The sequence below is a fragment of the Cylas formicarius genome, unplaced genomic scaffold, assembly GCF_029955315.1.
Source record: "Cylas formicarius isolate icCylForm1 unplaced genomic scaffold, icCylForm1.1 PGA_scaffold_8__14_contigs__length_24414737, whole genome shotgun sequence".
NCBI classification, from domain to species: domain Eukaryota; kingdom Metazoa; phylum Arthropoda; class Insecta; order Coleoptera; family Brentidae; genus Cylas; species Cylas formicarius.
Window position 1 is genome coordinate 3432033 of NW_026844361.1, and position 13447 is coordinate 3445479.

Genomic DNA, 13447 nt, shown 5'->3' on the forward strand with positions numbered 1-13447 from the left:
ATGCCAGCGTATGAAAATTATGCAAAATACGATATGGCTACGACATTATAGGTTGGTGCTTTTTATGTCTCCAGAATGAAGGCCTCCGTTTTTGAGAGATAGATTGAGAAGGAAATTGATTTGAAGTAGTATTTGCATCAAATCCATGCTAACGATTTATCCGGTCAGAAGAACGTTTTTTTAATACAAGCACCTAGCAAAAAAAAATATTTGAAAGGATAAAACAAGAACGCTGTCATATTTATTTTGGGCAGGCATATGATCTATAGGATTTTTGAAGAAGTTCTTATGGACCTTTCTTGTTAACAACTTTGGTCAAAGATAGGTAGGTACCAACGGACATTTTATATGGCCAAGGATTATAAAAATGGCCAATATTTATTTTGGAGTTTATAAGCAATTTATGGCTACAAAACTGTTGTTACAAACTTGCTATTATAAAAAAAATCCGTTACGAATTTTTGAAAATGTTTGCCGTTGAACTCGCTCGACTCTTGGATGCGGTTGGTTGGTACCGAAAGGAAACTCATTATTAAAAACGGTCCACTATCAATCAGACACACAATTCTATGGCAGTGAGCGTAACGCTCCTTGATAGTGTGTATGTATTTAATTATTGGTTATACATATATTTTCGTTTCCTAATCTGCTACACCCACTACACCTTTAACCTTTTCAGAGAAAGTCAAATTATTCGTACAACTAAAACTATTTAGAAAGCAAGAAAAACAAAGATTTGAAATATAATAAATATGCAATTGATGTTGGCACGTAAAGCGTTACACAGAATGAAGTAAATAAAACGATTAAAACATACGACACGGTACAGTTGAGTGCATTATATACTCAAACGCTCATCTTTGAAACAAGAAAATTCTATTATATATTATATTTGCCCAAAATTGTGTCTAAATTTATATTTTATTTATTACTTTATATTTGATTTTGACACTGCTGTTAAACTTAATAATAAATAAAATAACATCTTAAAATAATTGTTTTTCCACCAATGGACAGATGAACACTTGTAGCGACTTTAATTACATTAATTGCACGATTTTTTACAAACGCTGTATCTTTAAAATCAAAAGGGTTTTAAAAATAAAAATATTGTATTGGTTGAAACCCTAAATGCCATGCTGGACGGTATTCCGGCCTGTTGCGCCGCATGAAGGGCCCGGAAATGTTCCGCAACGTACTTAAAACTGTCACATTTTGGCGAAATTAAAATCGCATTTCGAAAGTCCAAGTCGTCAAGATCGTTATCTAACGTTAATGTAATTTAATTGCATATTCGGATCATAATTATAATTAAAGTTTTGATAGATTGTTTTAATTTGAGCATCTTTTTTATTCAGCGCATATATCGTGAGAGATATTTAAATTTGCCGCAGAGCCATATATTTCCATTAATAGATAATGTGCCGAACGATATTAAAGAAGGGTTGTCTTTCAAGAACGTTTTCCATTTTGGATTGGTCGGTACGGGACCACGGATTGGCTAGCGAAGAGCCTTGACTTTACACACCTGGATTTTTTTACGGGGTTGCATAAAAAACAAAGTGTATAAAAATAGGTGTCATTGTGTTCAAGTCTTCAATAAGGAAAAATGAGAATTCGGCAATAGGTAGAAAGACTGAATATTACAGGCGATAAAAGAAATGCTATTGCCAAAATTGAAACCATATGTACTACTTGTATTGCCAAATATAGAGATTATGCAGAAAACGTTTTATAATTATTAATAACTTCTGTTTACTTGCCTTACTTTTTGATTTTATATTGAATTTAAGTAATTAATGTTTAGATAGATTTAAAATAAAATACACGAGTTGTTGCAGAAACTTAGCCTTAACTCCTAAACTACCGGTTTTTGTAATAAAAGCTGTAAATATGAAGTGATGCAGAATTAAATCCTACCGGGTGTTTTTTATGGTGATTTGTGACCACTCTGTGAAATATATTTTCGCCAAAGATGGGTCAAAGAATTAAATAGTAACCACTCCAATGGATTCGTAATAAAAAATTCCAATTTTAGTTTTCAAGTGAAAAAAAAAACAAATTTTTCCAAAGACCTGTTTTTCCGCAAAAAAAGTAAAAATTCATTTTTCTAAAAATCTACTCAAAATTTCGTATGCGAAAAATACTCAATATCAAGCGAATAATTTGAATTATGAAAAATATTCATAGCATTCTATTTAAAAAAAAATTATGTTACTGTTTATTATATATGTTATTATGTTATATATGTTATTATGTTACTGTTTATTATTATATTACTGTTTCAACACCACTTTGAGTCAAACACTTTTTAAATTTAATTTTTTTTCCTCAGTGTTGCCTTCATTGAGATAAGGTTTTAAATGGACCACCCTGTACATAGTACGAACGCCGATCGTGGGTCCTGCATTATATAATAGTCTTTTATATGCATTTTCTTTATATACGACAATCCTGTTTATAAATAAATTTTTCAATATATAATGAAACTGTCATATTTCATCGATTTCTGTTATACTTTAGGTGACACAATTTTAATACAACAAAACAACAAAAGTTCTGATTAGTTAAAGCAGGAATAAACAAAACCAATTATCATTTTAGATACGGATCTTGGCCTTAGCTGAAAGATATATTTGGCTTCTGGTGCTTATGAATGTTTTGAGTGTTGAGTTTTTGCTACATTGCGAGATATACAAAACCAATTCTTTGTTAGTGACATGCAACTTTCATTTGTTTATTATTGTTATTGTTATTATATATTTTTGAGAAGGTAAAACGACGGCAAAATTTATAATCTAAAAATATACATGGTGTTCCACCTTAAAATAATATAAGTTTTGTTTATAACTCAAAAGTTATAAATACGCAACAAAAAATACTTACACCACTGCATTCTGAGGGAAAAAAATGTCTTAGAACTTTTTTTAGAGTGCCAAAATTCAATATTTTCACAAATGCCCTGTATCTTTAAAATCAAAAGGGTTTTAAAAATGAAAATATTGTATTGGCCGAAACCCTAAATGCCATGCTGGACGGTATTCCGGCCTGTTGCGCCGCATAAAGGGCCCGGGAATGTTCCGCAACGTACTTAAAACTGTCGCATTTTGGCGAAATTAAAATCGCATTTCGAAAGTCCAAGTCGTCAAGATCGTTATCTAACGTTGGGGGGAGTATGAAAGCTAATCGTGTCGCGCTGAATATTAAAGTACATCTTTGATAAACAAGTCCGTGAACTCCGTCCCCCGAAATCCGGGCGTACGCTTAATTTCGTTAAAATTTTATGTGTTTACCGAACACGAGCGGGTAAAATTTGGAGCCGCGTCGGTTTGATTAAACACCGGAATCTCGAATTCCGCTAATAAACTTTCCGGCCAATCGTTTTAAACGTTGCTATTGAAAAAACGTAATTATTCCGTTCGTTAAAAAATTGCGATTTAATAGATGATCAGGAAGGAAATGCGAAGAGTCTGAAATTTAAGGTGGAACTTCGAAATATGAGGGTGATCTGATAAGTACAAAAATTTTCATCGGTATTCAAAACTCTAACTAGGTTATACAGAGTGTCCCGGTAAGGGCGAAGAGGTCCGATAATGGAGAAAAATACGGTCCTATAAATTTGAAAAAAAATAAATAAAACAACGAAGATCACTGGAAATGATTTTTGATTTTCTAGAAAAATTTCTAATGTAGTGAGTATGATCTTAGAGCTGAAAAAAAATCAATATCCAGATCTCGAAAAATGGTTAACGTATACGCTATAAATTGCGTTACCTGGCCACCTATTGGAGTTTTCTAATATGATGTGAGTTTCTTAACTTTGTTGGATATGCAAATAAGGGCCCAACATCCCAGTGAAAACAGCATAACCTAAAATATGTATGTAAAGAAGAACTTAATGATCAAAAAAGTATTGGATTTTAGAAAATTTTTGCACTTTATCGTGCTTAACTATCCTGAAGGTTCCAAATTAAACGCAAATTTATTATTAAAGATAATGAGTAAATATAAATAATAACATAAATATTATTTGTTATCTATATTACTTTTCTACATTTTGAAATACTTAACCGTTTCCAAATATTTAGTTTTTTTTTCCATTAAAAATTGTGTAATTAAAGTCGTAACTAGATGGTACTATATAGCTTTCTAAAATAGTATACCAAGAAATGCGGTCTAATATTTTTTCCAAAGAAATTTCCTCAATACTATTCACAAATCTTCTGGATTCTCGCTGCTCTGGTTGTTGATAAATCGAACTTGCTGACGTTTCGCGAATCATCCTGTTGACTTCTTCAGACATTAACTGGAGTTGGCTCACATTCTAATGTGCACCTACTACATATTGGTGAAAGGCAAATATCTGAGTCGTAGTTAAATTGTTTGGTTGTTTAGATATTTTTATGGATTCTGGGATTTCTCTTTGGTCTGCTGATGAGTTTAATCGTCGTAGTCTTAAGGATATTATATATTCTTTTAGCCTAATTAATATTTATCCTCTTATTTCGAAGATGTTGGGAGATTTTTGGACAAGTATTAATTCTGCTTTGAACATTATATTTCTCGCGAATCTTTGATGTGTGATTAGTGATATTTTCAAAGTAAGGGAGGAGCACAGTGGCATGTGTGGGGTTGAGATGGTTTTACGGCTCTGAGCGCTAATAATCGATTTTTGCGCCGGTTGGTGATGTGACAATGCATTAAGGTATCGTCGTCTATGTGCGTAGGTTTTCTGTAAACTGGTTCAATGTTAGGTCTGATGTCTATTGATAAGAATCGAAGATTATTAAAGTTTACCAAGCGATATACCGTTTTTACAGCCTTTTATGGTTTTCACTTGGGAATGAGAATTAGAAAGCCTAAAATAATTTCCAATTTAAGAGTTTAACATAGTGACTCGAAAATATTTTCTTAGAAAAGCAATAGAAAACTTTATAAGATAATTTCCTAGTTTACAATTGGTTGATTTGTGGGGGTTGGGGAAATCGGAGTGTGCTATCAGTTTTATGAAAGAGTATATTCTTTGCGGTCGAAGCTTTGCAGTTATTTTTAGTGTTATTCAATTGAGGTAGCCAATACATTTTATTACAATTTATTTCTTACCAAATACTAACATTATTTAATTTTATTAGTCACTTGCGATGTCCAGCGACGAAAAAGTTGAGATTGTGATAGAAGACGTAATAATCGTTGATGATGAACATCCAGCAAATTCAAAGATTCGGACACGTTTGTCGTGTTTGTTTCTGTGTTTGAAATCGACATCTAGGGAAAACTGATATGAGGACAGCTGAAACTCAGTTTGAAAAGAACAACACCTCTTTCTGGGGTAATAGAATTAGGAGCAAAGTAGAAAAAATATCTGCTTCTAGTTGGAAAAGTGTGTAGAACATGTCATCCATGAAGAAAATGTTTGTAGAAATCGATTAGTCCCAGAATTAATTTTTAATATGAGAGAAGAGTCCACTGACGATAGTGATTATTTTGATGTAGTATAACTTTTTTTTAATAAATATTCTAACATTGTTTTATAGCTAAATTTACTCTTACTCATTTATATTTATAATAAACATTTAAAAGTAAGGATGGATTTTTCACTGCATGAACTAATAATAGTAGAGGAATCTCACCTATGAAACTCTACACAAATCCGTCAGCTTTCAGCATTTGTATGCATGAAGTACCGAAGTACGATTCAAGAACGTCATTGTGGAATTGCGAATCTATTTATCACAAAGCGAGGTAGGCTTGCGGTTAGACCTTCATCGAAATATACCAAAATTATATACATGATTATGTCGTAAAAATGGTATATCTCTATTCCTTTCTAATTTAATGGTAAAAACTATGTCTAAAACTAAGTCAGCTAGTCAACATTAACCCAAGACAATTAATCTATATATTATATATTATTTTGACAATACCCCTAGTAAAGAAAAATAAAATAAAAACAAAAGAAAAATAAAGTAGTAATAATAGAAATAATAACTCTGTGATTAATTAAAAGACCAAAAAAATCAAAAAGCACTTAATTTATCTAATAACACGCCTTTAATGTTCTTCCAAAATAGTTTTAAAGATGATAAGGCAAAGAAGTGTCTATGCCTATGCTGAGGCACAGTTAGCGTATTCTCCCTAATATTTACATTATGGGTTTCACAGCGAAAAACTACCTTATCTTTTAAATAGGGAGGACTAGAAGACTTTAAGATCGTGTATATTAACACACTCAAATAAATTGCTTATTCTCAATTTTAGGGGACACGTGCTCATATTTCCTTAAGCCATACACAAAGCTACAACGGTTGTTTTGTATTTTTTGAAGCCGTCGACGATCAAGGAGTGTTAAACATGGGTAAAACAATACGAGGCAATATGACAATGCAGACATAATATATGACGCACACAGTTTTTTCCTAGCTTCGAAGTTCAACATATGCTTATTGGCATATAGATTCTTAAGTAAAAGGTCAGTTCTTTTACTTAAATTTAAAATGTGATCACTAAATCTTAATGATACATTCGCCGTTAATCCTAAATTTTTGGAATTGGTTGGAAACGACAAGGGTTCCCCTTTTATCTCAAGATGCAAGTATCTTTTCAAGAAGTGTATTGCAGAGGGGCGAGTTATAGCACCATTTAACCTTAAAGCATGTCTCTCACTAAAAGTAAACACCTGCTGCAGATCGAAATTAATATTTGCTTCGATCCCATCATAATGGAACGGGTCAAGAAAATAAACAAGCTGGGTATCGTCATCACATGACTGAAATTGACAAAGTTGCGGCGGGGTACCCAAATCAAATATATAGAGTAAAAATAATAGCGGCCCCAAGATTGATCCTTGAGGCACCCTTGATACCACTTCACCAACTTTTTGCAAAAGAAGGCCAGTGGACCGTCAGATAATCCAAGTATTGCAATTTAGCTCATAAAAGTGAACGATCCACACAATCAAAAGCTCGAGAAACTTCGAGTAGAATTTGTATGGTCGCAAGTTTGTCATCTAAGCTCTGTGCTGTGTCCCTTGCGGAAACCCGATTGAAAAATTCATAGAGCTGTAAGTAGACAACCCTCTCCAGAACAGGTAGTAAGCTAATCGGACTTAGATCATTAAGCGATTCAGGAGAACTTACATTCTCGAGGCATGAATTTACGATGTGGGTTATATGGCTAACTAGTATGGGTAAACTCACTTTTAACATTAAAATTGAAATTCCGTCAATTCCCGAAGCATTTGATTTAAGACTATAGAGAGCTGACTTTATTTCGTCAGCTGTAGGGAAGCGAAAGTGAAACTTAGAAGCGTTATGTCGCGTAGTCTCAAAGCGATTGATCAATTTGGCATCTGTCTGTGACCCCAAAAAGCCACAAGAAAATGTTTATTTAGCACCTCACAATCCTGCATGTTATCTGGTAACTCTTGAGTGAGAATATATGTAGATTTCAAACGTTTCCACAGAGTCGATGCATGCCGAGATCCGTGACTCAAATGCCGACATCAAAATCGCATTTGATTACAGTTTTTCGAAATATTAAAATAAATCGACTCCGCAGAACCAAGGTCATAGCTGATATTTTTCTCCACAAAGTCGGCAATAGCGTCGTAAGTGCCCCTCTCCTTTAAAACGACGCTCATTGGGGATCAAAGGCAAACTGGTCGTGCTAGGAAACTGCGCTCGAGATCTCTCACGTTTGCAGCGTCGTTCCGGAGATCGTTTAAAGTGCAAATTGCCACCGAGAGGGTTTATTGGCTATTAAGAAAAAATCGATGATTGTGGCTACACGCATTGTCAAGCGGGACATAACGACGTACTTTAGCACCGACCGGAACTAAAAAAAGGGGTTCCCGTTGAATTATGCAGTCGGCAAATTGCAAGTCCCCCTCGACACCCCCCCCTCCCATTGTCCGAAAGCCTCACGCGACCGCAGTGACACGCTAAATACTGGGTTTCCGCCCCTAGCCCGGTGGGTAGTAGAAATGACAATGAAAAAATGCCGAGACCGTATTGTTTAAGCTGTTCAACTATTTATTATTATTATTAAGACAGGTCCCTTCCCACACAGACACTAAATACAGTTTTCATTCTACAAGACCATACGTACTGAATACTTCCAAAGGATACTATTATTATCATTATTTTTTTTTTAATTGTGTTGTTGAGTAACAGCTATCCGCTTTATAAATAATTTTTAAAATCCTTTAAATGCTGACATAGACTAACAGAAAAACAGTGTTTTTTTGTTTCTATCACGCAACATTTTTCATTCAATTTTTGAGATGTCATATTTAGAAGAAAAGAACATTACATAACACTTTCAGAATTGAAATTGTTACGCCACTGGCATATATTTTGAGAAAGAAAGAAGACGTAAAATAATACCCCTGTTTAGAAAACAATACTAAGTTCATTTTAAAGCCAAAGTTGGGGATCGCGGGTACACAATCGAACGCCGTATATTGTTCGTAATGAATCTAAAGAATGTTTAATATCTGCATCGAGTAATATGGTTTTATTCAGGCAAGATCGACCGACCAACCGGACTTCAAAAGTATACAATTCATTAGAGAAAAGTGTCCCATCCAACTGCGTCTTGGTTGATCTTGCAGAAGCATCTCTCACTCATTGCTGATCAAAAAATATTGGTTCTTCATGAGCAGATTTAGAAGACTAAAAAGCTGCACTTGTCATAGAAAGCAGTCTGTAGAAATAAATTGCGTCCTGAGTGATCCTTACAACTGTTCTTGGAGCCGTCTTCTTTATATTAATGACTTTCTAAGGTGATGGGTGGGGCAAGAGCTACTGCATTTGCAGAGGACGCAGGTTCTTACTATGAGACAAAATACAAGGTAATTTTATAGAATACATAAAATGGCTGGCCAACAACAAACTTCACAAAAAGTGTTTTTATTCCTTTTAGTTGGTATAGTTAACTCGAGAAGCTTTGACATCAAATATTCTAATAAATTTAAGTATCCCGGAGTAATTGTTGATAGCCATTTGAGATGGGACAAATGAAATCAAAAGTACAAGTCTCAAACAATAGTTAAGTCCATTTATTTTTGGAAGATCTCTCCATATTGGCCAAAAAACTTATTTAAGTGGATTTTCTTGTATGGCCGGATTGTCGCTTTTTAATGACCAGCATCGACCTTGATATCTGCGTTCTATTTCTTTTATATCCTGGTGGAACCTCTCACCAGATGTGTGTGTCAAAAGTATAGTTTTATATTTCCAAAATTTCTCTAACACGTTTTGTATAACGTATTTGTAAATTGGATATGTGTTGTTTCCTAGAAAACCTTTTATATCAGTATGTGAAACCCCTTTTAGATTCGATCATGGTCTTCACAAAAATTCGTTCCTTTAATTTTGCATCGGTGAAAACGGGAAAATTTTTCACATAGGTATTTAAAAACAGGTTTCATCATTACTAAATACTTTAACGCACTGCTTCGTCATTCCTAAGACTCCTGTGAAGAATTTTTTTTGATCCGGGAATTAAATTAATCCTTTTTGGCAAGTTCTTTTTCACTCAAGGTTACAGAGGTACTTTGTATATCCTGACAGCTGATCTAGTAGAAGTTCTACAATTTTTAAGTCACTAAAAATCATCTTCTTGATTTTCGTAGCATTCATTCATTTGCACAGAATGAGCAACAGGTATAGAAGCAAGAACATTTCGGTTGTGCAAAAGAACAGCTTTAAAGTTTCTGATGGAGTCTTCAGCAATGTAGTCAGTACCAAGTTTCTTTATTAGAATAGGAATATTGGTGCAAGAAACAACAATACTATTTTCAAAATAAAATATAAATTCTTCATAAAATATGAGATTTTAATTTCTTTTGCCAGTAAAATTTTATATTGAAGTCTAGGTGCCAACATGTCGGGAAGATCCTCCCAAGTCTAAACCTAAACAATGTTTTTCAAATTTTTATATCCACAAACATTGCACATGCAGAAAAAGCAGAGATCATGATGATTTCTTATCTCTCTCTATATCATAGGTATTCCAAAAGATCTTAAATAAAAAAGTTACAGATAAAACTAAAAGAAACAATTTAAACTTATTTTCAAATATACAATATTTATTTATTTCAACAATGTAGGATTGTAATGGTCTATCCTGAGGGTTTTTTTTTCTTTTTCTTCAAAAATTAGTACAGTCGTTTATTCTATAGTTGTCTTGAAGTTAGTTCGAATCGTTTACAAAGAATAAATCATAGTAAAAAATATTAATTTTCATGAAAAAATCAAATGGACTTTAGTAAACCGAGATTCTAGGTCCAAATTAACCAGAATATTCTGTGGATCTAATGTAATGCTTTTTAATTTAATTCAATAAAATGAAAGAAATTAAGTACGAAATTAACAGTTTTCCCTGTAAAGGGTTTTAATATATAGAAGCTAGAGAATTTTGCTAGAGAATATGTTGGAGAACCAATGGTTCTGACAGTAAGTCGAATTGCTAATCCTGGTTTGTGAATCTTAGGGAGTCCATAGAGACGAGGAATTGTAGAGTCATTCTGATAGAGAAGAAGCCTTAAGGTTTATGGTTCAAGGTTGCGTAGAATCTTTTTTAAGTTGACGATTGATTGATTTTTTTCCTGGTATTCATGGCTGCCGTTGCAGTTCCTTTATCTGCTTTTAGAATTACGATGTTGGGATTAGATTTCAGAGATTTTTTAGCAAACTGTTCAGGCTTTGGAATATTAGGTTTAGGAGGTTTGCGTTTTTTAAATTTATTCGCGGTTTAAAATTGAATTATATTAGCTGTTTGATATGGCAGTTTGTGTTTGGTAGTACGTTGATGACACTTTCGTTATTTTGTCTCATTGTCAAATAATAATAATGTACCATAGGTTTAAGTTACTTTAGGTCACATGTTCTAATTCCGAAATTTCTTAACATTCATTAGTAAATCAAATTAAATTAAACAGTCCAAATTACAGACCAACAAAGTAACAAGACGCGACCAAAACAATAACATTCAAAATACATCAAATTAAAGTTTATTTTTAATATCTACTGCAAACATTTTTGCGAAAACGTAATAAAACAATTGAGAATTTTCGGAAAGGTGACAAGTAAACGTTTATGCGAGAGCAGATGGTTTTTAGGTAGATTTTAGGAGGCTTTCTCGTATTATTTCTAAAGCAGAAAACATATCTGGGAGTAAAATACGAAATGTAATTGAAAGTTAATGTATGTATATAAAAGTGGAATTACCAGAAAAAACCCGAGTGTCAGTAATTCTTCATAATACTAGAAAAAATAAATATACAAGCATCCTGAATTCATCATATAATGGTCAAGAATCCTTTCGAGATTTTCATTACCATATAAACTTTATGCACCGTAACATAGGTTCTACCATTCACTTAGAAACTTATAATAATCTCCCATTCTTAGCTATTATTATCAATAGAGAAACAGATCTAACATTGGGTCATCGGTCACTGTCACGGTCACTGTCACTAGTCACTGAACCAAGAATTTAAACTCTTTACAGTTACTCTTCTCCCTGATAATTTTCGCATTAGGATATTAAGTGTTCCATCATAAAATACGCTTAACTACAACCTTCCAAAAACAATGAATCCGAAAGCAACCCAACACTTGCCACTGTTGACCGTCCTAAACATCGATGTCCACATATGAAAGGTTGTTAAGAAATATAACGTAAAAACCAGATTTACCACTTGTCCAAAAATCTCTCAACATCTGCGGTCCGTCAAAGACAAAATTCCATTTGAGATGCCAGGAGTTTATAGCATTCCATGCATATGCGGCAATGAATACATTGGAGAGACCGGACGAAAAATATCAACTAGGCTGAAAGAACATAAAAGAGCCTTCTAAAGGCTACAACAAACAAACTCAGCAGCAGTTGTCGAATGCAATAACGAAACCGGACATCAAATCTTATTCGATAAAATTAAAATTCTTGCATGTAATCAATTCTTGCACCAATCTTAACCGCTACTCAGGTCTGTCACCAATATGGGAATCAGTCATCCGAGACGGTGTTTATGCGCCTCATTTAGCTCCGCCCCCCTCAAACAATATATAAGCAAGTTCGATTCATCAACATCCGACGCAGGAGGAATCCAGAAGATTTGTAAAATAGTAGTTTCACATTTAACTTTTTCTCTATAACAAATAATAAACGAGATATATTATTTGTGACGCTATTTGGACACCTTGCGTAGAGTATTATCCGATACAAATAAAGTAATAACGATTTTTCCTCAGTTGAAAAGAATGTTTCCGCACCCAGGTTTATAAATCTCGGCGGTGGGGCGATACATTATATAGTGGCGTGCGGACCGGAACAAAATGGACGGCACCTATATCTGATGCATACTGATATCTGATATTTATTTTTAGTAAATGTAACGATTTTTCCTGCATATAATCGATGGTCTAAATATTCAATTTTTTTCGAATGTTTGTCAGATTTAAAAAGTGTCCACTAAGGAACAGATAGGTCAACCTGTCCGTCTATCCATCTCAGGATCCAGTAAAATGGCGAATACGTCATATAGATTGTGAATTACCTTTTTTACCTTTTATTTCTTATATTATTTATATTTTAGCAGTGATCCGTAACCTAAACGGATACCGTGATGTACATAACTTAAAATTGGTATTTTCCTTACAGAAGGTTCTGTAACTTGTCGAAAATGGCTGGACAAGGTCTGTTAAAAATTTTCTGACACCCAACGAGTTTCGAAGGTGGTCCAAAGCGCCACCATATTTGATCCAAAAGGAACGCTTTACCAATACAAATTCTTTAATCTTTGTTTTTTATTCCTTTCTAAGGTGTCTTCGTCGTGATTATTGTCGTCTTCGTCGGTACTAATTACAAGTGGCTCAATGTCCGAAACATCGCATATCTCCATAATCCTCCAAACTTCCGATGGTGTACCCCTCAGATTAGCAATACATTGGACGTATTTGATCTTACACTCAGATTAAACTGACAATGGTTTAGAGCAAGTCTTAGTATCTCGTGGCCCAAAGGTTTCGTCCAGGTACAGTTTTTTTTCTACAATGCTCCATATTTCATGCTTCGTGCCCTGCAATGTTCTTTTCATTCAACCACCCAATCAAACTCTAATTTGTCCATGATTTTCTTGGAATATCCTCTAATGATAGCCTGCGTTGTCCATCAGTATCAAACTTTTTGGACAAGGGTTTGATATCAGCTGATTTTTAAACCAATTTTTAGTCCGCTTTTAAATTTTAAATTGACCTTAATAAATTCTCCTTTTGATGAAGCGTGAACCACAATCTACCGATAATTTTCACTAACTTTCTTAAAACTTGTAGACGTAATACCTTTACTAAAAAGCCAATTCTCATCAATAAATACGGCGGTATGAGCGTCTTCTAAATTTTGATTTTAGGTATACTCCCTCAATGAAACTGAATCCTATTAT

The 13447-nt window shown here is 33.8% G+C and overlaps 1 protein-coding gene across 5 annotated transcripts in view; it reads right to left on the reverse strand.

Annotated features, from left to right (window-relative positions):
- Positions 1-13447, reverse strand: part of LOC132706261 (potassium voltage-gated channel subfamily H member 6) — a 249497-nt gene that overhangs the window by 183183 nt on the left and 52867 nt on the right. The window lies entirely within an intron of this gene.